At 41.5% G+C, this 27,987-nt stretch overlaps 2 long non-coding RNA genes across 2 annotated transcripts; one reads left to right on the top strand and one right to left on the bottom strand.

Moving 5' to 3' along the window:
- The first annotated feature begins 224 nt into the window (after window positions 1-224).
- LOC140622693 (uncharacterized) lies at window positions 225-27,987 on the top strand. The gene is made up of 5 exons (XR_012022385.1): window positions 225-627; window positions 10,094-10,238; window positions 13,187-13,236; window positions 26,215-26,999; window positions 27,861-27,987. It is a non-coding gene; the product is annotated as an uncharacterized lncRNA (long non-coding RNA).
- LOC140622697 (uncharacterized) lies at window positions 22,812-25,748 on the bottom strand. The gene is made up of 3 exons (XR_012022390.1): window positions 25,641-25,748; window positions 23,701-23,866; window positions 22,812-23,056 (listed from the first exon to the last, which is right to left on the bottom strand). It is a non-coding gene; the product is annotated as an uncharacterized lncRNA (long non-coding RNA).

Below are 27,987 nucleotides of genomic sequence, written 5' to 3'. Positions count from 1 at the left end.
CAGTTGTGTTCTACCTGCCATGCTGTTTGGGGATGCAAAAACTAAAATAAATAAATGAAAAAAAAAATAAATGTAGTCCCTGTCTTTAAGGAGCTTAGAGCCAAAGTGTGAGTCAAGATATATAAATATATATATTATTACATGCTGTATACTACAGTGTGGTAAGGACAGGACACCTGTACTATGAGATCACAGAGGAGGGATACTTGACCTGATCAGGGAGGACTAAGAAGGGCTTGGAGAAGGTGAAGACTTACAGGGAATTTTCTGGGATGTGGGACTTTCAGCATAAACCGTAGAAATTCTCAGGTAACTCTAGATGAGTTAGTCATCCTTGGTGACTGTCATTATCTCTTCTCAAAGGATGACTAGGAATTTGGGGAAGACCATTCTAGATCAAAAGGCAACATGAACAAAAGCAAGGAGGAGAGAAACAGCATGAGAGGTTCTAGGGGAACTGGAAGCAATGTAGAGTTGCTGGAGGACACAGTATGTGACAGTGCTGGGGAAAATGAGGCAGAGGGTCAGACAAGAGGCAGACTGGGAAGAGTTTTGAAAATCATCTTAAGGAGCATGGGAGCCTTTTAGGCAACTGAGCAACTGATGGCAAAGACTGAAAGCCACAAGGTAAGTAAGGAAGTCGCTGTGGAAGTCTAACCAGAGCCAGAGGAGAGAGGAGAGGCAGTGTTGAGAAGTATTTAGAAGACAAAAGTCTCTAGTACTTGGTGGTGATGGGATAGAGGGATCTAGAGAGAAGAGAGAGAGCAGAGCCTGGATGACATGCAGGATTTCCCAGTTACTAGAAATTCAGCAGAGAAGCTTCTTTTCTCCAAGCCTGTGTGTCGAGCTGTCTGCCAGCTTATTGCCCCATGGCCACTCCCTCCCACAGACCCCCTCTGGGAGAGCTGCCCTCCCTTTGCTTTCTCTGCAGGGGGTTTTCTACAGCCCTCTGGCACCATGGTGCTAGTGTGCAGTGACCACTGAGCTCACTCAGTGAAGAGGCTGTGCAGCTACCTTAGAAAAGGGGGCTGGTGCTAAGAAAATGAAAAAGAGCAGAGTAAAAGAGAAATTGAAATTTAGAGTAGAAATTTATCAAGAGCTTGGCTTCAGGAAAAGGAAACTATTTTGCCTCTTGCTTTGTTCTCCCAACGCCTTCACATGGAAAAGAAAACCCCCAGGACCTCTTCTCTCCAGACTCTGTTACATTCACAGTGACCTGCCACCCATTTCCACCCATCACTTGGGAAAAGTTGTCTCTTCTCAGGCCTCCAAGTGTCTGCACTGGGGGCCTGATCCCCATCATCTCTGTCGGGACCGGTAGAGTGCTTACACTGCACCGGGCTTTGGACTTTACCATTTTTCACTTATGATCTCATCTGAGCTTCCTCTCACATCTTTCTTGTAAGGTTGATGCTATCACAGGCAATTGGAATCACTAACAATGCAATGCTTAAAGCAATTAAAGATTTTCTTTACCTGATCATGAGTTACTTGAGGTCAGGGACTGTATTACTCACTTTCACATCCAACATAGTTTCCAGCCAATATTAGATGCCTTAGGAATGTTTGTAGGATTAGTGGGAGGACTGGTTCCTTGAGGGAAAAATAAAGCTAAGGGCAAGAAAAAAATGCAGCCTTGGTCACCAGGTGCCTAATAACATCTTAAGGATTCTGGTGGTGGAGAAACTAAAAAGCTCTCTCCCCAAATTTCTGTATTTTCCAGTATTTGACTGAAGAGCTACTGTAATCCATTACATTCTCTGTTTGGAAAAAAAAAAACATATTTGCACAGGAAAGTACTGTTGTTAGATCTAGTTCAGGGCAGAAAAGAAAAAAAAAGTACACTCAAGTGCAAAGAAAACTGAATAGGAATTGATTGCTAAAAGTTATGTGTCTAGTTACATGACCAAATTAACCCAAAAGCTTGTTATTGTGTTATTTGCTATGGCTGTGACTGAGGTCTGTCCTGACTAGATCTATGGATCTAACGAGTCTGGAACATAAATGACAATATTCCGTATAAGTTTAGTCATTCAGTTGTTTAATAAAAAATTATTGAATGCCTATTGTATTTATAAAAATATGTTAAAAGGGAATCAGAGAAACAAGACAAATATCTTGTGGATACTGGCCTTGAGAAATACATATTTCAGTTGGGATTTTAAAGAATGCAATGCATTTATTTAAAAAATGATTTCTCTTCATTTGTCTTTTATTTTGAAATAAACTTTAAGGGACAATTCACATATTTTATGGCTGTTTGTTTTGCTGTATACCACTACATTATGCAGTCGTGGTGATCAAGGTACTTTTAAGCACACCAAGTACAATGAGGAGATGGAGATATGGAGAAAATTGGTGGTTTATCCAAAATATGTGTTAGAACAGAGGCCAGAATTTCTTTTGTGCGAATCTAGCTTTTCCTCAAAGTCCAGTCTTAGCAGGCAAACCCTGACTAGTGTTGAAAGTGCTGGAGCCTGATGAAATGTTTGTAATCAAGAAGTGTTTATTAACATCATTTTTCTTGCATTATTATTAGTCCTTTGCACAGTCTTACAAGTGAAAAGAAAAAAAATGTTTTTGTCAATTTCAGCTTCTTTCTGACTTAACAGAAGCGCATGTGTTAGTGTTCATAGCCATTGTGAGGTTATACCCTACTTTGAGGTAAAAAACATAATAATAATAAAAAGCAACCCTACACTATCAGAACTGAAGCAAAATGAAACAAAACAGAACAAAAACCAACCTGAAAGTAAATCACTATGACGTTTGCCAATTGTAGGCTCTTCCTTTGGATATATGTAATTTTGGTGGCAGTAATCTCATTGATTTGTACCTAAAATGCAAATATAACACTGGCTGTGTACTTGGGAGATGCAAATTAATCAGTAAGACAAGTTTTAAATGGGAAATTTTTCTAAATGTAGTTGGTTGCAAAGGTGTAAATTGCTAATTTGAGGTCAGTTTAGATTGACTGGAGTAATAATGAGATCAGGGGAAAAATCGACACAGGAAAATGCTGCAGGTGAATTAGTGGATACATTTGTTGGCCCAAGTGGGAACCTCGGAGCCCTTGAAATTCCCTCCTTGTCCAGGAAAATGATAACAGAGCCATACCCTAGGTGTAACCTGTTGCAGGGATAGTGCCACTCCCCACTTTCTATTCATCTCAAACTCGGTCTTTCTCTTTCCAAAGGAGTAGCAGTCCATGCAGTGGACGTGTGATTAGTGTAAAACTAGTTTCAATCAGTTTCAAAGGCTATTTGTGCCTTTGAAAAAAAAACATTCTTTGGGTCTCAGTGATTTGCACAAAGTATCCGGTTAGATGAAAGCTTACATGGGCCAAGAGAATACAAGACCCAGGATAACTGATGGGGAGAGCTGGAAACCTCATACTTTTACAGTGGAAAGGAGAAGGTGCCTCAAATAGCAGAGGCAGTAAACTCCTACTATAGCATCAGCAAGACACTAGGGGGCCCTTGGGTTTACAGGGGTCATGGTCCACCATAACCAAAGGGTCATGACATCCTGTAATAGTCCTTTGTGGTTCTTATTCTTTTCTTTCTTTATTTTCTAAAAGGATTTTCTTTTCTTTCTTTCTTTCTTTCTTTCTTTCTTTCTTTCTTTCTTTCAGAGAGATAGGGAGAGAGAGAGAGAGAGAGAGAACATAAGTATGAACAGGAGGAGGCAGAGGGAGAAGCTTGCTCCCTGCTGAGCAAGGGGCCCCATTGTGGTGCTGCATCCCAGGATCCTGGGATCATGATCTGAGCCAAAGGCAGATGCTTAACCAACTGAGCCACCCAGGTGCCCCTCCTTTGTGGTTCTGTGTTTAATATCTACCCCAGTCCACATTATTATGACTGTGTTTTCTCAGTCATTCCTTTCCCTTTCCAGCCTAACAGCTTCTTGAGATCTCAGCCTCTCATTTTGCCTTTCTATAAAACCAGTCTCATAGCTACCTGGGTGATGTTTTTTAAAAATGGGCATTTGAGCATACCGCAATCCTACACAGTATACTTCAGCATACTGGTGTGGCACAGGAAGTTCTTCACAAAATGATCCCCAGTCACCTTACAGGTCTCTCTCTCTTTTTTTTTTAAATCATTTCCTTTCTCTCACACAAGATCTGGCTATTTCATCTACCTCAATGTGTATCATAAAGTTGTCAACACTAGTTACCGTCTTCTTTTCCACCCAGAAAATTGTTCACTTCTGGGATGCTTTCCCATCAGAGGTAAACTCTTCTTCTCACAGGTCTTATCACACCACACCTCTCTGGGTTGGGGATGGCCTCACAGCAGGAATTCCATGACCTCCTGCTCTGAGCTGATGCTAAGGAGCAGCCAAGGGGACAAAGTAGACGTCACAATGGTGTTATATGGTGACAGACGGTATTTACGCTTGAGGTGAGCATAGCATAACATATAAAGAAGTTGAATTACTATGTCATACACATGAAAGTAATGTAACATTGTGCATCAACTCTATTCAAATACAAAAATAAAGGAAAACCATAAAATCAAGAAACCCTCAAAGGGACAAATTAGAAAACTCACACCACATGGGAACCAGAGCTTTAACGGTTTCACTTGGAAAAATCTAATCGTCGCACATGTAAGTGCCAAGTAAGGCCTTTTGTCATCATCATCATCACCATCATCATCATCATGACGATCATCCTCACCACTTGCTTACTAATGATGAGGCGCTGAGCCAAGTGTTTTTACATGGACCATCTCCTTCAATTTTCACAATACCATTATCTCGTTATTATTATTACCTCCATTTTATAGATGATGGAAATGTGGTTTGGAGAACTTGTATGACTTGTCCAAGGTTACATGGCTAGTAAGTAGGGGAATAGAAGTTGACCCCTTGTTGTTCAATTGTCCTCTTAATATGCAGCGTAGCTTTTTATTTTGATCTATCTTTAGGGCAGGAGGATTGAGTAGGTTGTGTTCCTTATAATGGGAAAATATCTGCCTTTTCTCTTTAAGTTTATAGATTATGTCTCTTTCATACTTATATTCCTGGCACCTATCACTGTCCCCTAGCATATATGAGTCAACACTTAATTGACTTATGAATGCATTCTGGCCAACATGGCTATTCTGCTGTTTTAGAGTGGGTGGGGTTACAGATATGTAGTACAATTATCTTAAACATAAAAAGTTTTCTATCTTGAGACAAGAAACCTGGACAAGATGGTGTAGGGCCCAAAGGGCTTATTTATTTATTGAATCCTAATTTGGTTTTTGGTTCCATTTTTGTCTTGAGATTTGTCAAAAGAATCAACATCCAAACAAACCCAATGTTCACAGGTATCCTCAGTATACACCAAAAACTTCTAGGAAATGATGATTTTTTTTTTTTTTTCTTGAAAGGCCCCAGATTTTAAGTTTACTTTTAGTATTTCACTTAAAACTGCACCTAAACTTGCTGGAGTGATTCGATCAAGGAAATGTCACACTGTGGTTCCATCTACCAAATTACTTGCTAACATTGCAGCCCACTTAACAGTGTGGACATGGTACAGGGGGAGAAAAAGGCCCACCAAGATCCGAGAGCTCTTCAGTGGCAGGAGCACTTCTTTGAGGAGAGTGGCTTTGAGTGCTCTGTCCTGTAATATAAAATATCACTCGGCAAGCTGCACTCTCTGATAATTTTTATAGCAAAACATAACGTGCTTTTCCAGGAAGGTCAAAAATGTCAATAAAACGGTACAAATGGACTTGCCTGTGATTCTCCATTCTGAAAACAGTCCGATCTCTTTAGTGCATTGGTGCTGAGGCTTGAAAACAAGGAGCATTGTATATTTTCAAAGGGACTCTTGAGGTTGCCCTAGTCTTTTAACCAGGGCACCCACCTGTGTGGCAGGATGTCCTTTGGGGGATAAGTAGTACTTTGACCTTGAGTCAGGGTATGTGGGCACATAGGAAAGAGTAGATTACATGGCTACCCCTGGTTTCACCTTTGTTGTGGGTTTTACAGTGGTAAAAAGAGGTTTGGGGTAAAAAAAAGAAACTTCACATATTACCAAGGGCCTGAGTTAGTTTTCCACTGATGCATACACAACATATTACCACAAATGCGGCGCCCAAATGCAACACTTGTTTATGGTCTCACAGCTCTGTAGGTCAGGAGTTGGGGCTCAGTTGGCGAGGTTCTTTGCTTAGAGTCTTATAAAGCTGAAATCAAGATGGTGGCCAAGCTGTGCTCTCGTCTGGAGGGTGTGAAGAAGAATCCACTTCTAAGCTCATTTCGGTTGCTGGAAGAATCAATTCCTTGGAGCATAGGCTCTTTGGGATGTAGGAATCATTTCTTGCTGGCTGCCAGGTGGGGGTCAATGTGGACACCTTCCCCTCCAACTTAAAGGATATCATCAACTCCATGCCGAAACCTTCTCACATCTGGACTTTTTCTGACTTACTCTTCTTTGACCATCAGAGAACATTTTCCACATTTTAAAGGGCTTGTGTGATTAGATGAGGCCCATTCAGACTATCCCTGTGTTTTCAGGTCAACTGAGTTGGGACTTTAATTACATCAGCAAAATCCCTTTATAGCAGGATTTGGATTAGTATTTGATTGAATAACTGGGTTCAGAAACCCTGAAAGGCCATTTCAGAATTCTGTCTACCACAGGACCAATGTGAATCATTTGCCCTGCAGATGCTGTTTAATTTAAACCTTTTAACCGGCTCTGACACAAGTTAGTTGCCTAATACACTCTCCCAGGAAGTGATGAAGCTGGCTCTTGATCTCAGCCTCTTCTGACTCTAAAACTGATGCTGTTCCATAGTAATAATAACAATATTAGTTATGAACAGCACTCTGTATGTGCCAGTACTGATTTTTCCCTTTTCATATATGAACTCATTTAATCCTCACAACAACCCTGTAAGCAGGTACTGTTATTGGTCTCATTTTGTGGATGAAGAAGCCATGGAGGAGCCGGTCAGGCTCTCATTAGTATAATTTAACCAACTACTCTAGTTAATCTCAACTTCTTTCTTCTAGGTTTCTTTTTTTTTTTTTTTTCCAGTGTGGTATGTAGGAATTCAGAGGGAAGTGCTCATGGAGTTCCTCGCTTGATACTTTTCTCTCAGTTGTGTTTTCCTGCACAACAGGATAGGAGGCCTTTTAAGACTTCCATTTTGTTAAAAGTAAAACTTGCACTGGTCAACGTTTAACAGGCAAGGAAGACTTTATTCCATACTACTCTAATAGGAAAGAGAGGCCAGAACTCAGTGAGAGCTCATTTTTGCTGAAACAAAGTCTGGGAGAATTTTTGGGAGTTGGGATGAGGGGATTACAGACCATCAGTTTGCTAATTGCATTCACCGAAAGGAAAAGGAAACTTCCTTATATCTTCATGACAGGAAGTTAGGCTGTCAAAGTGAAGCTCCTACCCTTCCACAGAAACTGGGAGATTTCCTTCCTCCGTGATTACATTTCCAATGGGTGGCTCCCAGGTCCTTGAGAAATTCTTGGGCTGTAAAGCTGGCAAGAAGCTTTTAAAAAGATTTACATCTCAAAGGAGCAGAGAGAGAATTTACAATGACAAGTTTTCTAAAGCAAAGGCTTTTAGAAGAGGGAGGTCAGAACCTAGAGTCAGGAAGAAATCTGTCTAAAGTTTAGTCAACTGAGGGGAACTGTAAGAGCATCTTGGCCAATTGTGGAGACTAAATATTTTAATGTAAACTATCACACTTTCTAATCTGAAAAGTAATATTCAAGTGTTGTTTCCTCCAGGAAGCTCTCCTTGCCCCCATAAATTTAGATTCTGAGTTTTCCTCTCTGATTCCAGAGTTCTTGATTCATCCTCCATCATATGTAATATTATGTAAAGCTGCCAATTAGCCTATGTGCTCACCAATAACACTATAAACAGATGTATAAATAAATACATAAATAGCGTATGTGTAGACTCTCAATAGGAGCATAAATAGACAGGGTACTTTATTTACACAAATGCTATAGACTATGTTGAAGAAGAAATTTAATAACTTGGAAAAATGTCCACAGCACATTGTTATATTAAACACAAAAATTATAAAACACTATGAAACATAGGTTCCCAATTAAGTCATATGACAAATAGACAAAACCCCCTGAAAGGATATACACCAAATTAATGTATTAATCTGTGAATAATGGGATTCTAAGTGACTTTCTGTTTTCTTCTTTGCGCTTTAGCATCTTTTGGATTTTCCTCAATGAAAATATATTACTCTGTCACCAGGATTAAAAACACAATTTTACACAAGAAACTGTGGACAAAAAAAACAAAAAAAAAACAAAAAAAAAAGCTACAAAGACATTTTTTTTTTATGATTCCCCAGCTGTAATCCAATAGAGGCAGACCTAGTGCTTTGTAGTATTTCCTGAGTGATTTCTTGTCTTTCTTTTGATGTGCTATCCTTCCAGTGGTCCAAATCTAAGCAGACAGCAAGGTGACAAAAAGGATTCTGCTCCTCCCAATCCAGTGGTGTGTGCGTGGGCTGCCAACGTATAGGGGAGAGGGGTTGGGAAGGTTGTAAAATAGAATTGTGATCAGCCTTTCTTTCTTTGGTTATATCTGCATCCTCAGCCTTGACTTAATGCTATTAATTGATTCATTAATCGATGGGAGCACTTATTTCTACCTATGTACCTGGCTGAGAAGAGTGATTCAGAAATGGCATGAGCTACATTGTGAGATAAGGAGTTTGCTGTCGTAAGAGGTAATCAAGCAGAGTCTGAATGTCACCTAGGCGAAGGACTGTAATGGAGAGACTTTCAGCCTCCTATAAACAGTGAGTTACCTTTGTTAGTTCTGAGACACTCCCTCAAACTTCTTCAAGAAGAGGGGGCTTTCAGCAGGATCCTTGTCCTGGAACAGAATAGGAAGCACAGCTAGGCTTCTAGGAACTGCATTGGGGGTGTTGGTAAAGTCATTGAGAGCCTAGGCGGTCACTCTGTCGGGGGTTGTGAAGTTTCTCTGTTCCCTGCTTTCTTCTGCACTTGCATTTTGTATAATCTTTGAGAGCCCCATCTTTAAGGCACAGACTCTGTCCTCCAACAAACTATTGGAGTCAGTGCACCTAGGTAAAAAGAGAAGGAAAGAGAGAAAGAGCTGGAGAGACAGAGACAGAGGTAGAGATCGATTCCCATTCAATCATGCATTTGTGGTGAGGGGGAGGAAGGATTGACAGCATTATCAACGGCAATTTGAAGTAATGAGAAATTGGGGAGCCTGGGTGGTGCAGTCTGACTCCTGATTTCAGCTCAGGTTATGGTCTCAGGGTCGTGAGACTGAGCCCTGTGTCGGGCTCTGAGCTCAGCATGGAGTCTGCTTAAGATTCTCTCCCTCTCTCTCTGCTCGCCTCCTCACTGCTCATATGTGCATTCTCTCTCTTTCTCTCAAATAAATAAATAAATCTTTAAAAAATCAAGTAATGAGAAATACATTGATTGGTAATCATGCTCAAACCTTCCAAAAGGATGTACCTCTATATGAGGCAAATTTTCACACTAGTTACTGTTTACTGAAATCTACTCCATCGCCTCTCTTCTGGAAGCTGATAACTTGAGAATTCTCTCCACGCCCCTGCATAGCTGATCAAGAAAGCATTCTGAAGTTGTCACTCTGAAATGTTTTTCAAATTATGCTATCTGGAATCCAAATGGCCTGTCTGACTGTTTCAGCTCAACTGTTCTGACTATAGGTGCAAACTTGTGTTCTTAAGTTAATCTGAAGCCCTTTCCTGTATTTATTCAGTGGACAGAGCCAGCTACCTGGGGAATCGAAGACATCTTTGAACCTTTAAAAATCAGTAACAAATAAAAACAAACAAACAAACAAAACACTGGGAGTACAATTCCCGTCCTTTGTGTCACAGTGAGGCCCCGGCTTACAGCTGCAGGTTCTTTCTATAACCTTTAACAAGACCCAGCCTCCTTCATCGGTTGCCTTTTGCCTGGAGCAGCTAGCATTTCCTTAATAATTTATGCCACCTTTTTCATTTCCGTTCACTTCATCACTTAATCAGCAGAGTTGTAATTCCTGTTCCCCCAGTACATCTTCATTTTCGACCCGTTCCCTTTACAGGCTCCGAAGGCTCCCCCGTTCTTGGCATGGTGTGTCTGTTCTCCAGGCGCTCTCCTGGGTCTCTGGCAATCTGCTCTCTGCTAATTGGTGCAGATGGGAGTAGGAAGGTGAACAGAGCACACGGGGGAGGAAGCAGATTCTCCCGGTAAGTAAGAGGCCCTTGGGGACCAAGTACTTTGGGGAAGCTGCTTTAACACTGTCAGGCACAGTGAAAGAGCCATCTATGGAGTCCTGTTTCATGACATTTTTCTTATCCTTCAAAGGGGTACATCCAAAGGCTACTCTGGTGTTCACTCACCCTCTTGAGGTCTACACCTGAGTAAGCTCAGAGGGATAATGATAAATATTGCTCGTTGCCCCTGAAATAATGCTAAGCACTTTGTACATATTAATTCTTTATTCATCACAAGAAATCTCTGAGTTATGTATTATTATTCCTGCTTCACAGATGAAGAAACCGAGCCTCAGAGACAGCAGACAATTAGCCATGTGTCTTAATCTACTTGGGCTGCTGTAACAGAATGCTGTAGACTGGGTGACTCATGAACAACAGCAAGTTAGTTATTTCTTGCAGTTCTGGGGGTTGAGAAATGTAAGATCAGGGTGCTGGCAGTTTCATTTTCTGGTGACCCACTTCCGGATTCGCAGATGGCTGTATTCTTGCTGTGTCCTCACATGGTGGGAGGGCCGAGGGAGATCTCTGGGGTCTCTTTATTAAGGGTACTAATCCCTTTCACCAAAGTTCTACCTTCATGACCTTAATCACCTCCCAAAGGCCCCACTTCTAGATTTTTTTGGGAGAGCATAAACATTCAGTTCATAGCACCAACTTGGGTGCTGAGCTAGGATGAGACCTCAAGTCGATCTGGCTTCAAGTGTTCCCATGTATTCACCCAACTGCCACAGAAAGGTACAGTTTGTCTTTAGATCCTTCTTCTATCCCTTCGTGTGCCCTCTTTTCTCATTTCTGGTACCCATTGTCTCCATCAACTTTCCAAGGGCCTGTGCTGTGTTATGTGATTCCTTGTCAATGGTCGTCATGGAAAATATCTGGTGGACTAATGCTTACTGGAGTAGTAAGATGGTACCCCTAATGTGTGTATTCAACCAGAATTCACTCTTGCGAACCAAAAGCTAATGTCATAATTTTTCATCACCACTTCTGCAAGCAGGGGAAATAGTCTGGGGCCAGACATCCTGTATCAGATTGGTGGTAGTGCCTGTTTTGCTGATATAATGACAAGCGCATCGACGGTGCCTCGTAAATGCTTATTGAATTGCCTTTCAGTGAAATCTCAAGTCTTGGAAACACTTCAACATTTTGGTATGCATGGAATCAAGTGCATCATGGTAGACTTCTGGACATCTAGGTTGCAGATCATCAGAGCTTGGGCAAGTTCTAGATCTCCTAAGATTTTGATTTGGGACCTACTCAGACCAAGCCGAGGACATGCTTCAAAAAAGATCCAGCCTACTTTAGTGACCCAGGGGTTCTGTTGGGTGCATGTAGGGGGCTGGTGGGGGCTTGGGGTAATGGGACATGGGTGCAAGAAAGGCTAGCAAGAAGAACATAGGAATCTGGTTCAAATTCACTCATTTCTGCATCAGTTCTACAAATATTTATTAAGAGTCTAATAATAATTAGGTACTGTTCTGACCATTGGAAATAAGGTAGCAAATCAAGCAGATAAGGCCATTGCCCACATGGATTTTGCATTCTGGTATGGGGGACTGGTCATAAACAAGTAAACAATTAAGCATGGTGTTTTCAGATATTGGTAAGTGCTGTGGAGGCAAACAGATGAGGTGACGAAAACAGACTGCTGCTTCTGACAGGGCAGTCAGAAAGGGCTCCCAGAGGAGATGATAAGACCCCAGAACTGAGCGACTAATGGGAGTCTCCAATTAGGACAGGCTTTACAGGGGCCAAGGCAGCTCACTTTTATGTGGATATTGCTCTGTTATTAGTCATATCCTTGTGGGCCCCTCCACAATGATAGTCTGTGATATGGGGGGGGTCGCATTTTCCATCCATGAGAGGTTTACTCCTGGCTAGGTTCAGGATAGCCCATAGGAGGGAAACAGGAGGAAGAAGAAAGAGCTGGGTTTGGAAGCCAGAAAAAGACATCAGCAGGTCGCTGAGGAATCTTGGGCAAATTATTTTCAGTTTTAAGGATCTCAGATCACACATCTATTAATGGGTAGGGTGGGCTGGGAGGGCAGTGGACACTGCAAGGAAAACATGCTACTTCATCTTTATGGTTTATCTGTGAGTTTCCCCCTTTGATTTACCCATTAAAAATATCCCATAGCTATTTACATTTATAAACATAACTAAAGCCTCCAAACCATATACCTTTTATGTACCCTCCTAGCTGTCACAGCAATTTTACAAAGTAGCTATCTTTATCATCTCCATTTTATAGATAAAGAAACTGAGTCCAGACAGAATAGGAAAAGGAGAGGAGTCTAGCATTTTTTTTTTTTAAAGATTTGGTTTATTTATTCATGAGAGACAGAGAGAGGCAGAGATACAGGCAGAGGGAGAAGCAGGCTCCATGCAGGGAGGGGCATGTGGGACTTGATCCGGGGACCCCAGGACCACGCCCTGGGCTGAAGTCAGGTGTTAAACCTCTGAGCCACCCAGGGATCCCGAGGTCTAGCATTTGGTGACTTGAAGGCACGCTCTTGTTTGATCATCATACCAAATGCCTGCTGGATCTCCTAAAGTCTCTTTACAAGTATGGAAACTGAGGCTTAGTGATGTTGTATGATTAGCTCAAAGGATGCAAGGAAAGGGACAGAGCCAAGATCTGACCCCAGCACTGTGCTGCGACAAATGTCCCTTCTTTTTCCCACACATCACGTGTAGCTGGCAGATGGGTGTTGATGCTTTACCAAGAGGGAAGACTGTGGACTCCTCTCTGCTCTAGTCGATACATCATTCCTAGAAGACTCTTGACATATTTCCAATTATAACGCTGGACTTTGTAACTGTCACATGAGTTATGGGACTACCATGTCTAATTGTACCCATCAATATCACCAGTGAGGAAATAGTACCAACCTCATAGATTTTTTTTTTTTTTTCAGGAAGACTGAATGACATGATAGATCTAAAATACCTCATCCATGGATACAAGGTAAGAAGGTAACTGATAAGTGGTCCCATTGTCATTATTGGGAAAGATGACTTTTTTTTTTCTTTTGTCTTCAGGCCTGAGCTCAGCAGCTGACAAGTACTTAAATAAAAAAAAAAAAATATGTGTTTGATGAATAAACAAATGAGGGAAGGAAAGCCACAATTGGTTAACTTCCTGGAGTCTGGGGACCTGACTTCTAGTCCAGCCTCTGCTGTCAAGCCTATGAGACCACCCAAAGGTCACTTATCATTTCTGGTTCTGAGTTTCCTCTCTTGTCTCAGGGGGAGTGGCCTCAAATTGTCTCTATAACGCCTTCTAATCGGGGATTGATTCTTATATTATTTAATTTGGATCCAATAAAACCTGAGTTTATTCCCTGACTTTTGTCACTCCTTAACAACCCCATCTGATGCCTCATTTGATATCAAATATACCTGCTTTCTTGCTGTCCAGGTGGAGTTCTTTGTGTGTAGGCTCAGTTTCACATTTGGGGCTTTAGGACAGGAGGGGATATCCCTCCTTTCATTTTGTTTTATGTTACTGGTTCTCAACTGGGGCCCCTCCTGGCATTTGACGGTGTCTGTAGACATTTGTAGTTGTTACAGCTCGGAGTGAGGTGCTTGTGGCATTGAGTGGGTAGAGACCAGAGATGCTGCTGGACGTTCTACAATGTCCAGGATAGTCCCCCACAGCAAAGTATTATCCAACTCAAAATGTGAATAGGATTGGGAATAAAGAGCACTGTTTTATGTGGAAAATATATTTGCAAGGGATGAGACTCTCCTAACACTGAGTTTAAGTGCACCACATCCTGTCATCTGCCCTGGAAGCAGGATGTCGGCAAGTGGAAGTCTGGGCTTAGTGATTAAATGTACATATAAAAATCCCCTGGTGTTTTGCAGGATTCAAAGACACATTGAGGGAGGCCATTACTGTGCGTCAGACTCCTATATAGTGCAAACACATTATCTACCTGTAATGAAGGATTTCTAAGAAGATATGGGCTGTAGCCTCTACAGGGGAATGTCTTAGCTGGGGGCATGTGGATTTTAGCTGCATGAATAATATCAGCATTAATGGGAATCATTACGCTGCCCTGCACTGAAAATCTACCCCTGAATGGGTAGCAATATCCCACAGACAGAGGCCATTGAAAATCTGTTTCACTGGCAGGATATGTGGAGGTCTGTGTGGGAAGCAGCATTGGTTGCCAGCTCCTGAGTGGCTTTAGGCTGACTGATCTGTGTAGAGAGAGAGTAGGGCAAAGAGGGCAATGTTATCCAGCGACAGCGTGAGCCTGGGGTGACACTGGGACAGGCCAGTGGTCTCTGGCTCATCCCCTTTCTGCTCATGTCAGAATGTTCTGGCTCCCGTCACTTCCCTAGGCCTATAGCCATCCTTCCATCCTCAGGAAGGTAGGCTAATAAACTCATTCTCTCTAAGCTGTCAAGGACTCAGGGGTTACCTTCTGCAAGGTAATTTGTGGTTTAAAGGAATGCATTCAATGAAATACGAGGCACCAGGGCATAGATCGTTGTTTTTCTGGAGTGTCTGCAAGGATGTCCCCAAGGATATAATCTATTCCTGCATGACTCCTTCAGATCTTGATTTAAACTGCTATAGAGTCATTTCTTGAACATCACAATTTCTGGAAGCTTGCTATGTAAAGCAGTGAAGAAATGGAGATGCAATGTTGGAAGTGGGTGGGGAATCTGGGAGCCAGGCCCCTGGGTTTCTCCCTCATACCCTACCACTGGCTCCTGAGGCACCTCTCTAGAATCACTTGGGCTCCGTGGAGCAGTGCTCCCTAAGCTTTTCCCCATCGTGGCCCACATAGACAGAGATACTGTTGATTTGGAATCCGGAGTATCATCCTGGGGAATGATGCTCTAGGCTGGAAGTGAAGACCCAGCAGATCAGTTCTGTGCACTGTCTGGCCTGGGAAGCTGTGCTGGGGAGCACGGCTTAAGAATCACTGTCCTTGGGTGACCTTGACAAAGCCTGGCCACTCTAAAACCTCGAGACTGAAAGAAGTAGAAGCTTTCAGTCACAGTGTTAACGGGTACTATGCAAGAGTCAATGGGATTGAATTCATTCTTGAATACATTAAGTACATATTCATGGGTATTCAGTAAATATTCACCTACTCTGTGCCAGCTACTCCTCTAGCTCCTGGAGAGACAGGGATTGAGAAATGCCTATCTTAAGGAATTTATATTCCATTGGGATGAGGGTGGGGAATAAGTAACCAATAAAAATATATAATGAATGGATTTCATAAAATATTGCAGGATGAGTATGAGTATGAGTGTGTGTGTGTGTGTGTGTGTGTGTGCGAGCGTGTGTGGTTAACTAAAATAGAATGGTCAGAAGAGGTCCTTCTAAGAAAATGGTCTTTTTTCTTTTTTAAGATTTTTAAAATTTATTTGAGAGAGAGAGAGAGAGAAAGAGAGCACGATGGAGCGGGGTGGGGAGAAGCAGAGAGAGAAGGACAAGCAGACTCTGCACCAAGAGCAGAGCCCAACCTGGGGTTTATCCCACGACCCTGAAGTCCTGACCTGAGCTGAAATTGAGAGTTGGACTCTCAAAAAAAAAAAAAAAAAAAAAAAAAAAAAAAGGGTTGGACTCTCAAATGATCAGGGGCCCACAAAAATGTCTTTGAGTTGAAACCAACCATGTGAGGTGCTGGTGGAAAAGAATTCTAGATACGCAGCACAGCAGCTGGGTCAAGGTCCGATGTGAAACTATGACCGGCATGCTCAAGAAACAGCAAGAAGCCTAATTTTTATCTTTGAAAACTTTTACCACCTCCACCAGGTTTTCATCGATTTTAATAATTTCAATAGCTTTTTGCATTTGATCCTTACCCAAAGCCTCTGTGGCTTGTTCTAATCTATCATTAGCTATTTTTAGACACATGGAAATGAGGTTTGGGGAAGTGAAATAACTTGGCCAGGCCATGCTGCTGGAACGTGTCAGAGTGGCAGGGCTAACCCTAGACTTGCTGGTGATTTTGTTAACTCCTATTTACCTAGAAACCAAAGATTATATGAAGATTTATAGACAGACAACATTTTGATTTATATTCAAAATGTTTAAAGGAAAGATTTGATTTATTCTTTGTCTCAACCCCATGTGGTAGATACTATTAGGATTCCCATTTTATCGATGAGAAAACTCAGACACATAAAATGCTAAATCCTTGAACAAAGTTATGACTAGCAAATAGCACAGGTGGGGTTCAAACATCAGGCAGACTGAGTCCTAGGCCCACAGTCTGTTATTTTTAAAAATGTTTTATTCAAATTTAATTTAGTTCACATATGGTGAATTATTAGTTTCAGGGGTAGAGTTTAGTGAGTCATCAGTCCATATAACACCCAGTGCTCATTCCATCAAATACCCTCCTACCCTCCTTAGTGCCTATCACCCAGTTACCCCATCTGCCCACCCACCTCCCCTCCAGCAACTCTGTTTGTTCCTTAGAGTTGAGTCTCTTATGATTTATCTCCCTCTCTATTTTCACCTTATTTTATTTTTCCTTCCCTTCCCCTATGTTCATCTGTTTTGTTTCTTAAATTCCACATATGAGTGAAATCATGTGGCATTTGTCTTTCTCTGACTCATTTATTTCACTTAACATAATATCCTCTAGTTCCATCCATGTCATTGCAAATAACAAGATTTCATTCTTTTTTATGGCTGAGTAATATTCCATTGTGTATATAGACCACATCTTTCTTATCCATTCGTCTGTTGATGGACATCTGAGCTCTTTCCATATTTTGACTATTGTGGACATTGCTGCTATAAACATTGGAGTGTCTGTGCTCCTTTGAATCACTATGTTTGTATGCTCTGGATAAATACCTAGTAGTGCAATCACTGGATCTTAAGGTAGCTCTATTTTTAACTTTTTGAGGAACCTCCATACTGTTTTCCAGAGTGGCTGCACCAGTTTGCATTCCCACCAACAGCGTGAGAGAGCTCTCCTTTCCCTGCATCCTCACCAACACCTGTTGTTTCCTGAATTGTTAATCTTAGCCTTTCTGACTGGTGTGAGGTGGTATCTCATTGGGATTTTGATTTCTATTTCCCCAATGCAGAATGATATTGAATGTTTTTTCATGTGTCTGTTATAGGCCCATATTCTGAAGATGACCTGGATCTCCATGCCAGTGTGTTCAAGGCTTTTAAGGGATGGGGTAGGGTGATGGAGCCTTTTCTCACTTGAAAGTCACAGATTTCACTGGAGCTGCTAGTGGTCTTGCTTAATTCTGGCTGGGATCTGTCAAAGCCTTCAGGATGCAGTGCTTTTTTGTATTTAAACACAAGACTCTATGTCTATTTTCACTGTGAGGCAGGCTTTTCTGCCAGCTGGTAGGGAAGTCCCAATCTTCACTACTTGGAATATCACTCAAACAATTCTCTACCCACCATGTCTATTTATTGAGATGTGTGAACAACAGAGGAGAAAGAGACTTAAATTTTAAAACACTGGATTTCTCCAGCCTCCTTTGAGTGTGGCCTGCTAAGCCCCTGATACAAATTAGGAGCATTTTGTAAATGCAGAAGTTACGATCTCACATTCTGCAATGACCTTTCATAATCGCTTCTTCATTGTGTTATAACAGTGACAAATCCCAGCCTTGTGATGCCCAACCTCCAATTCAGAAAAGCTACAGATTTCCCAAGTCTTGACCTCCTGAGGCATAAGAGAAGAAACTTCTTTCAGCCATTTTCACCCCTCACTTGTAGGTGATCTAAGCTGAAGTTCAGACAAAGTTTCCTGTATCTCTAGTGGCTAAACTCTGTACGAGGACCCCAGGTTCATGGCATTGAAGAGATACACCATTATAGCTGTATCTATATCAAAACACACAATATCAACTGAAAAAGGGCTCACTTTTCAGAAGAGACAACATATGGACTTGGTCTCCTAAATCAAGTGAATTTACTTAATAATCCAACCTTGCAAATTATAACTCTAGAGAAGAGGCCTTTGGGGCTCTCCATGGGTAGTTTTCACCAGGTGATGGTGACGCCCACATATGCTTGGGTACCTCCACATAGTTCTTACCAGAACATAGAGAGAATATATTAGCTACCATTCAGCCACCTATGCCCTGTCTCCTAAAAGCTGCATGGCCTTGTGAAGGTGACTGGCTATCCCAAAGCTTCAATTTCCTTAATTATATAATAGGAATACATATATATATATATATATATATATATATATATATATATATATATATAAAACCCATGCCATAGGAAAGATTGCTGTAAGGTGGTTCCATCAGCATTCAGGAGTTGGAAGCAATTCTGGTTGAGTTACAGGAGCAGGAGTGATTGAAAGAATCACCTGACATGATGGAGAACCAGACATGGAGTCTGAAAGAACAATAGCCAAAGTCAAGACCCAGGCTGGTGTGGGAGGGGCATTGTCATAGGTAGTGGTAGTATTGTTGCTTCTTTCTCTCACTGATTCCTTGTTCCAACTCTCAGGCCAGACATAATTGGATGCGTATTGGAGCATGTTCTTGACTTTGGGAGCTGCCTCCCTTACAAAGTCTCAGTTGTCCCTGACTTTGTAAGGGAGGCAGCTTCCAAGTAAGAGTCAGGCTCAGCCTCCTGGCGAGACTCATTAGGGGGAGAATTACATAAACATAGGAGGAGAAATCAATTGATGGAAAGCCAAAAGTAAATACAAATGTTCACCGTCTGAAGATTCCCAGACAGTACCCAGCACACAGTTGGCTGTGAACAAATGTGAATTCCATTTTTACCTCTTTTGGATCAATATCTTTACTGTTGATGGTCATATTAATGGAATTTATAAAGCACATTCAAGTGATTTGTAGCACTCACTCGCTCATTTAATGTTTCTTTGCTTGTTTTTTTTTTTTTTTTTTTTTTTTAACAACTAGGAGAACTGTGCCTTAGGCCTCTAAAACAGTAAATATTTGAAAGACTATAAAAAACAGTTCATGCAGAACTCAAAAAATGTCAGTTTATTTCATTTACATGTTATGTAGACTTTGCTATAAGTTCAGAAACTCTCCCTCATTCTTTTCTGTTTGCTATGTAAAAACTCAACTTACGCTTTCAGCACTTTGGATATGACAGGGCTTTAAATATGAGCCTTATGAGTGCTGATCAGTGGACAAGGATACTTTGGAACATGATTTGTGTGTCTAGAGCTACTCTGCTTGTTTTCTTCCTTAATGACTAAGTCACTCCCTGGAAATAAATGAGTCATTTGCAGAGACACATGTGGACTCCCAGGCCCTTGGGGCGCTCTTTGAGCGACTGGAGAAAAATAGACTAAATGTGTTGATGCTGAGTCCAGTTCAATTCATCTGCTTTGAGTTTGCCTTTGGCTATTCAAGTTACTAAGAAGCAGGATGACTTATTATTACAAGAGCAGAACTGAGTTCAAACTCTTTTTTTTATCACTCACTAGCTGTGTGACCTCAGGCAAGTTATTTAACCTCTCTGAACCTCAGTTGTCTTATCAGAGGGTAAGTCTGGGAGTTTTGTAAAATACTGTCTATAAAGTGTCTGGTAGAGTGCCTGGTTCATAATTTATTCTTAACCAATGGATGGCACAGAGACCACTGAGGATAAATCTATGTTCTGTTCTACCAAAGCTATTGTATTTTCTTTCTACTAAAGACATAGAATAACAGCATCATAATGACAAAAACCAAACTCTTTAAGAGCAGGGATAGTGTTTAATTAATTTGCCCTCCTAGGGTTAGTAGAGTGCGCTGCGCAGAAAACAAAATCTGTGCACTTTTGTAAATAAAGATTTTATTTATTTATTTATTTATTTATTTATTTATTTATTTATTTGAGAGAGAGAGAGAGAGAGAGAGAGAGAGTTAGCGTACCTGGGGGAGGGGCAGAGGGAGAGGGAAAGGGAGAAGCAGACCCTCTCAAAGCAGGGAGCCCTATGTAGCCGATCCCAGAACCCAATCTTAGGACCCCAGGATCATGACCTGAGCCAAAGGCAGATGCTTAACTGACTGAGCCCCCTAGGTGCGCTCAAATCTGTGCATTTTTAATGATTGATGATATGACCAGAACTCGTAGATGGGTCTTTAGGTTTGATTGGAAAAAATTCTGAAGGTAGACGTTTGTGCAACAGGCTCCAGACAAATTGTACCACATAACAGGGTATAGTTAAGGAACAGGCTTTATATGGGAGATTTATAAAACAAGGGTTAGCAAGAAAAGAAAGTACACTGTCCCCAAAACCCTCATTATCCCCTAAGGGAGTCAATCTGGGGATAGGATACTCTGCTGAATAAACTGTGGGGATAAATTTCAGGGCAGGAAACATGTCCCTTATTACTATTGTTTATTATGGGACGCGATGTCTGAATGCTTGTGTGTCTCCTCCACCACCTCAATTTGTATGTTGAAAACCGTGCCCAGTATGATGATGTTAGGATGTAGGCCTTTAGATGATGCTTAGGTCCTGAGGCTGGAGACCTTTGAATGGGATTAGTGTCTTATAAAGAGCTCCTTCACCCTTTCTACCATGTGAGGACACATATGTATCAGGGAGAGGGCTTTCACCAGCACCTGACTGTGCTGGTGCTTTGAGTTGGACTTCCAGCCTCTGTAACTGTGAGAAGTAAATGTGTGTTGTCTGTAAGTTACCCAGTCTGCAGTCTTTTGTTAACAGCAGCCCAAACAGATGAAGACAGGAAATCTAACATGGGAAAGTAGCCTTATCAAGTGATTGTGCTGTGGATGGAAAAGATGAATAAGCTACTTGGAATCCAGATACTCTGGATTTGGGTGCTATTGTTTACAGAGGTTGTTTAGGAAAACTAGCTTCCTAGTACCTATAGATGTTGGGACCTGTGTGCCATTGCACACCCTCCTGCTATGGGAGGAAGCCCCTAGTCCCATGAGCAGCTGGATTATGGGGAAGCTGCTTGCTTGGGGAAGGAGCAACCCCATAACTAGCTAGTTCATTGTCCAGACAATTCAGAAAGAACCCCTGAATCATTTTTAGACAGTCTTGTTTATAATACTACATAGAACTATATGCAGACGCCCTATTTTGACTCTACCAATGAGATAGTTTAATAATAATACTAGTATTATTGTTGCTTGATAATATTAATATTTTACGTTTCTTCTCAAGTGCTTCTGTTTAAGTGTTTCTTTCATTTTTCTCTAAATTTTTTTACCAATAGCTATTATATCCCAAGGTCCTACTTTATATCAGTGAGGTGACATAACATCCTCCCAAGAACCCTAGAAGTTAGACATGATTACGTCCATTTTGCAGATGATGAAATGAGTAGCGCATAATAGAAATGATTTTCTAAAGTCCTTAGAGCTAGTACCTGGTCAGATTGGCTCTCCTTCCAGAGGTTGGGCTTTGTCTGTCTGCTAGTTGCTTCCCTAGAGATCCTGATGGGTTGAGAAGGATTGTGCTTTTGCTTTAGCAAGGGAAAGCACCATAATGCAGTGGTTTTCTCTTACCTTTGTAAGAGAAAGAAAACCTTGGTAAGGCTCAGAAGAGAGGGGATCCTCCATACACTGGGTGGTGAACACCAGAATGCCAGTGAACTGGCATGCCCAAAGGGGCAATTATGTCCATCTACTGTGTCCTTAGGCCACACAGACCAGCAAGAATTATGGGCTGGAACGTTATGGATAGCTGCCAAAATTATCCATACATATCTACAGGTCTGCTAGTAATTCACTACCAGTCAATTGGATTCAGTTGGTCAACCAAATTAACCTAAACATGCTCTCTGGCACACTGGCTTCCTTAGTCATTAATGAGAAACATTGACAAGAATTAGGTACCCAGAGAGAGCATGCCAAAAAAAAAAAAAAAAAAAAAAGTGAGCATGACCATTTTAACTTCGCATAAACATTGTCATAAAGAATGTCTATTGTTTCAGCCCAATCTATTTCCCCTGTGGAACTTCGAACTGTATCTTTAACTGGACATTTATCATGTCTTAAGATATTGGACATCCTACCTGAAATCTTGAAATTGTTGCAAAGCCTCAGCCTGTCACTTAAATGAGAACCTTTAGCTGATGGGGAGAGGAAAAAGCAAGGTGACCAAAAGACACATTCTGGGCTTCAAAAGAATTACACATTAGCAAAACTCCATTCTGTTCCAACTAATTATTGTGGTACAGAAGAGAGAGAGAGAGACAGAGACAGAGACAGAGAAATGTAGTTTCATCGATATTTCTGAGACACTTGAACATGCAAAGGCAGAGATAAGAAACTCTTAGTCTCTCAGTCGGTAACTTATTGATTACATGAGTTGTTCACTAATGAGCCAACCACAAGAAGGCCAGCTCCGAAAAGCTTCTATCCCCAAACGTGCTGATGTGTTTAAAATGGAATGTGTGTTTGCAAGAACACCTACCCGTGTATAAAATGAGGGATAAACCTCTTTAGAACCTTTGACTTATTTCTTAGGCTCACAACCATATATTATTCATGGTGATAATTAATTGTAAGGTCTATTCACATCACAAACACAAAAGAGACAGAGTTCAAAAGGATGATGGAAGTTCATTGCCACAAGTGTTTTTCTAAGGGGAGAAGTTTGTTGCTTGGTTTTTCTGACTTGTGCTCTGCCTGGGAATGAGATGGGCAAGGGATTTCCTTAGAGACTAAGAGCTTCACAAGGATCATTGTGATGGAAATTTTTAGAGAAACAGGTCACCGCCTTTCTTGGACTATGGATTGAAGCCCTGAGTTGGCAATACAAAGATGGTAGCTGCCACACGAAAGAACATCTTGATTCTTTAGGGTGGAAAAGGTGAAGCTGTAATGTACACACAGACACATACATATTAATGAGTCACTCACATAGTGGGGCACCATTTGGAATCTATATGCAATTCTCCAAGCTGAGGAAGTAAACCCTTTTATCCACCCCACTGTTTGGGGCTCCCCCAGATTCCTTGTGTGCTGGGCCTTGGAGTAAGGAGGTCTCCCAACTTGAGAATGTTTCCCAAGTGAAGTTTGCCATAAATCACATTTTAACTTGCATTTCTAATTAATGTCTCATAAAATGGCACGTGATTATATAGATATTAGAATGCCGGACACTGATCTAATCATTTTATATTTACACACTAATTTAGTCCTCACAATAGCCGGTGAGGGAGGTACGATCCCAGTTTCACAAATGTGAAGACTGGATCACAAAGGGGGCGCTTGCTTCCTTGCTCAATCATAACCCTGCTGCAGCATTTCTGGGAATGCTCAGCCCACTTTTTTCTACTTTAATTTCAGCTCTCCCTCCAGAACCTCCTACTTGGCTAACACTGCCTCCAGAGCAGCACCAAAATTCCATCGCTGAATTAGGGCTTTTCTGGTTTCAAGTGAGACATTACGTAGAAATGGGATTTTTTTCCTCCCCTTCAACTCATAAGCCGAAATGTCCAGGCATAGAGTCTGGCCTACTTTTAGACTCATCTATTTCCAGATGCCCCAAAGATATTGTCACGATACTGTCTCCAGCCCTGAGAGCCACCTTCTTCTGTCTTGGCTTCAGCATCAGGCAGGGTTTTTTTCAGAGCTGGTGGGTAATGTCTTGCATTCAGCTAGCTGAGCAATGCTGGCAGACGGGCTGCAAATAGAAGTTGTCTTAATAGCTCCTTCACCCATGACCCCAACTGAAGTCGGGATAGGAACCTAAGACTAGAAGCCTGGTTGAGGTCATTGTATTCTGAAAGTTGACTTATAGAAATCCCTTCAAATTCAGCCCTTTAGTTTGCTGCTGGTGAAATTAAAACCAGAAGAAGAGGCTTGGTAGAGTGGAAACTATATCGGATTTGGGGGTCAGAATAGTTTTAAGCCTCATTTTTATAGATGTTACTTTAGAGAAGTCTTGCTCTATAAACGGAGTCCTAAGAGATGGGTCATACTGGGTGATCCCTCAGGTCCTGTGCAGCTTTCAGCATCCATGACTCTATACAAGATGGCATGATGCTAGGGGACCTTTTAATGAGAACATTTTAACTGTCACCCAGACCTCCTGGCTTCCAATTCCACATGAGATACAGAATCTCAGGCACTCTTTCCAGTTAAGAATAACAAAAAGGCTACCACTGGGCTTTAGAAGGGGCTAAAGCCAGGAGTTTTCTCTCTAGGGTTGAAAAGTATTATGACTCAGTTTAGGGGGGAGGTGAAGAAAAAGCAACAAAACAGTGAGACATTGGGATCTCAGTCTCATTTGTTACCTTTACTGCTTCTTGCCTAAAGGCTTCCATTCTCTGATCGATTCCTATGGGGTTAAGCAGGGTGGGGAATTGTCCTGGATGCTGCATAGATGTAAGGGGTCTCGATCCTAATTGTGTACTATAGACCTACACGGGAGGGGTAAGAATAATCTAAGCCATGTGATCAGTCTGAAGCTGTAGGAATCACCCACCTGGAGGGGCTTGGTGGGAAGTGGGGACTGTGGTGTGAAGGAGGGGACGGTGGGAAATCAAGGATGCCAAGAGGCTGGCACAGCACAACAGGGGGGAACTGGAAAAGCCATCCTTAGGCAAGTTCAGGCCTAAGCTATTCAGATATATTTTGTTATTTTTATTTTTATTGTTTGTCCAGTATTTCCTATAAACAGAGATTCAGATAATTTACATTAGACAAACTTACAAGCAAGAAAGTATCAACTGGCATGCCATTTTGAGTGATTTACCAAAATAAATTTAATTACCAATATAACTAGACTAGAATGCTAGCAAATCTATTCTGGAAATGAATTGAAGATTGGAAGGTTGCCTGGTGAACACAGAACTAAAACACAGAGTTAGTTTTAGGATATAAATGTTTAATGACAATGAACTAAGATAGCCTGGAGTATCTCTCCATAGGAGGGACACACAGGGATTGGAGGGCTCAAGGCCACTGAGCCAAGGCCCCTCTCTTCTGCCAACACTGGGCTTTCACTCTGCTTTCCTAAGCTCCAATGGGCCCCTTCCCTGTTCTGTCTCCTTGACTCCCTCATTCTTCAGATAAGCCAGTTCCTTCTATTGTGTTCTGTCCATTTTGATTTGCTTACCTGTTTACCCCCAACCATTTTGTCTCTAAGGCATCTTTCTCATGTTTGGCATCTCTTAGTGTTGCCTTCATAGTCAAAGTCTCAGAATTTGGGCTATATGTTGTGGTCACCCCTATTTCTGTCACTTATAAAGAAATTTTGGTCACCAGTTTCCTCTAAGAGTTTGTGATTGTTCCATGGAAAGAAAAAAAATTAACCTGCATTCATCTTAACACTATTTCTCCCTGTTGCCAACTTGCTGAAGAGAATTTTACAGCTTGCTTTTAATCCCCACTCTTTGAGGTAGGTTCTGCTATTGCCAGATTTGTTCCTCAGGTTGCTATGGGGCTTAAATCACCTTTGGAGTCCCGGACATCCTTGTTAGACTTTGCTCCTTGATTGGCAAAGTGAGACTGGAAGCCAAGGGATCCAAGAAGTTTTTTCTCCTAGTTTCTGTAGTTCTTCTCTGGGTTTTGTGACATCATGGGGGTTGGATTTGTAATAGAAGGTTGGCAGTGACCTTTTAATGGGTCATGAAGGGAATGAGAGGGACTCATTCTCATAATCAGTACCACATACTCTTCTAAAAATGTATGGAGCTGCAGCTACCCTGCACGAGGGGAGCATGTGTGTGTATTGGAGGTGGTGGGGTCTGGGGTGATACAAGACAAAGTGTCAGCTGAGAGTTCATGAGAGCTGCATTTCTTTCTTCTGATTACCTTTTGTAGCCATGCTCTGATAAACTCCAGCCTCATAAATAGAATGATGGCAGTGATTTTTCCTGAAATGGGTGGGCACACTCTCAGAGGCTGCAAAGAGTGACACTAAAGTAATGGGAATGGAACTGTGTGAACAGTTAATTAAAACAAAACAAAACAAATCTCCCACCTACATGGGAAAATTTACTAATATTTATATTTCTTTTCTATTAGAGAATTTTTATAGCTTCCCCTGGAAGACAATTAACAGGATTTAAAAGGACGCATGGAAACCCTACAGTAACAGATGCACCCACAAAGCCATGATAAACACACTAGTTTAAAATGATGCTGGAAGAGTTTTAGGTTAATTCCACAATGGCTGTAGCATCCTCTGCCCAGGAAGAGGAAATGCCAGCTCCAAGAATTACTGCTGCTGATTACAACATGGAAGAAACTTAAACTGTCAAGTGACAAGAAAGCTATACATCAAAGGATGGTATTGAGAATAAACTTTGACAGCAATACAAGAAAGGACATTCATTCAAAGGAACACCTATGGTTTCTTCATCGCATAACATAGAAGTAGGAGAACTCAAAATCCGATCCAAAAGCCACAGAGGCAGTCTGAGCTTAGTGAAGGGCCAGACATGCTCGGGCTCCTTTGTTTCTCCATAAGGTTCTGGCCAGGAACCATCAAACTAGTGGCTTCCTATCCTTGCTCTTCAATTTCCCCATTTATAGCGCTGGACCCAAGGGGTCCTCTCCTTGCATTGAAAACCTAAAAGGCTTACTTGATCTTTCCAGAGCCCTATGGCATCCTCGGATGCAACACATCATAGACAGTGGTCAGTATTATCACTTCAGGTGTGCAGCTCGAATGGCCTTGACACTCAGGATGCTTTGCAGAGTTGTGTGTTGACAGGTATGGGAGCAAGTCAAGTACAAAGTGATCTGAGACACCCCAGTGAGATGGGCAATGTCCATGTGTCCATCCTCCTGATAGAAGCCAGAATGAGGTGGGATGCATTTAAAGATTTCATTTATTTATTTTGAGAGAGAGAGAGAGAGAGAGAGAGAGGTTAACCATGCGTGGGCATCCAAGCAGGGGGAGGCGCAGAGGGAGAGGGAAAGAAAATCCCAAATCAACTCCATGCTAAGGGTGGAGCCTGGCTCGGGGCTTAATCCCACAACCCTGAGTTCATGACCTGAGCCAAAATCAAGAGTCAGATGCTTAACCGACTGAGCCACCCAGGTGCCCCAAAGATACATTTAGACTTTATTCTCTGTCTGCAGCTCTGAGACTGCTTTTTAGAGGCCACTTGCCTTTAGGTAAATATTTTGAAGGTTTACGATTGTTGTTTAAATTTTTTTGGTTATAAGGGAGCACAGGGCTTAATGATATTCACCTCATATCTCATTCGTTCAGTAAAGGGTGGGGGATTTACATTCCACAGAGACCTATTAAGGGAAGTAATTTTATTAAAATTCTAATTATTATTTTAAGACATATAAATTAATATTCTTATTTGTGAAGTGTTCCCTCTCCCTGCTTAGGATGCTGCATCTACAATTAAAATATAATAAAGATGATTAATAATGAATAAACATAAAATTAAAATATCATAAAATACGCAATTAAAAAACACTAAAAATCCTAGCTGAGCAGAATCATTAGAAAAGGCTAATCATGACTACAGGAGAAGTGCTTCTGGAAGATGATGTTGCTAAGCATTATTTAACCAGTGAGAGTTAAAAAAAATGCTTAATTCATGACTTATCACTGATAATGATGTGAATCTTGTTAGAGCCTTGATGCCCTAGATGAGCAAACCAAAATGGCCCTGGGTCATACTCTGATGTATCTTTTGACCTTCCAGTTGCTTCTGTGTCATAAGAAGGCCCGTCTCAAACTTGAAGGATGGTGGCCAGGTGTGCTGTCAAGGGTGTACCACTGGTAATCATAAATTTCACTGCTATTTTATTAAATTTAATTCTGTTTATTGA

The sequence above is a fragment of the Canis lupus genome, chromosome 2 (assembly GCF_048164855.1).
Source record: "Canis lupus baileyi chromosome 2, mCanLup2.hap1, whole genome shotgun sequence".
NCBI classification, from domain to species: Eukaryota; Metazoa; Chordata; class Mammalia; order Carnivora; family Canidae; genus Canis; species Canis lupus.
The sequence above is the reverse complement of the archived record's forward strand: the minus strand, read 5'-3'. Positions and strand labels throughout refer to the sequence as shown.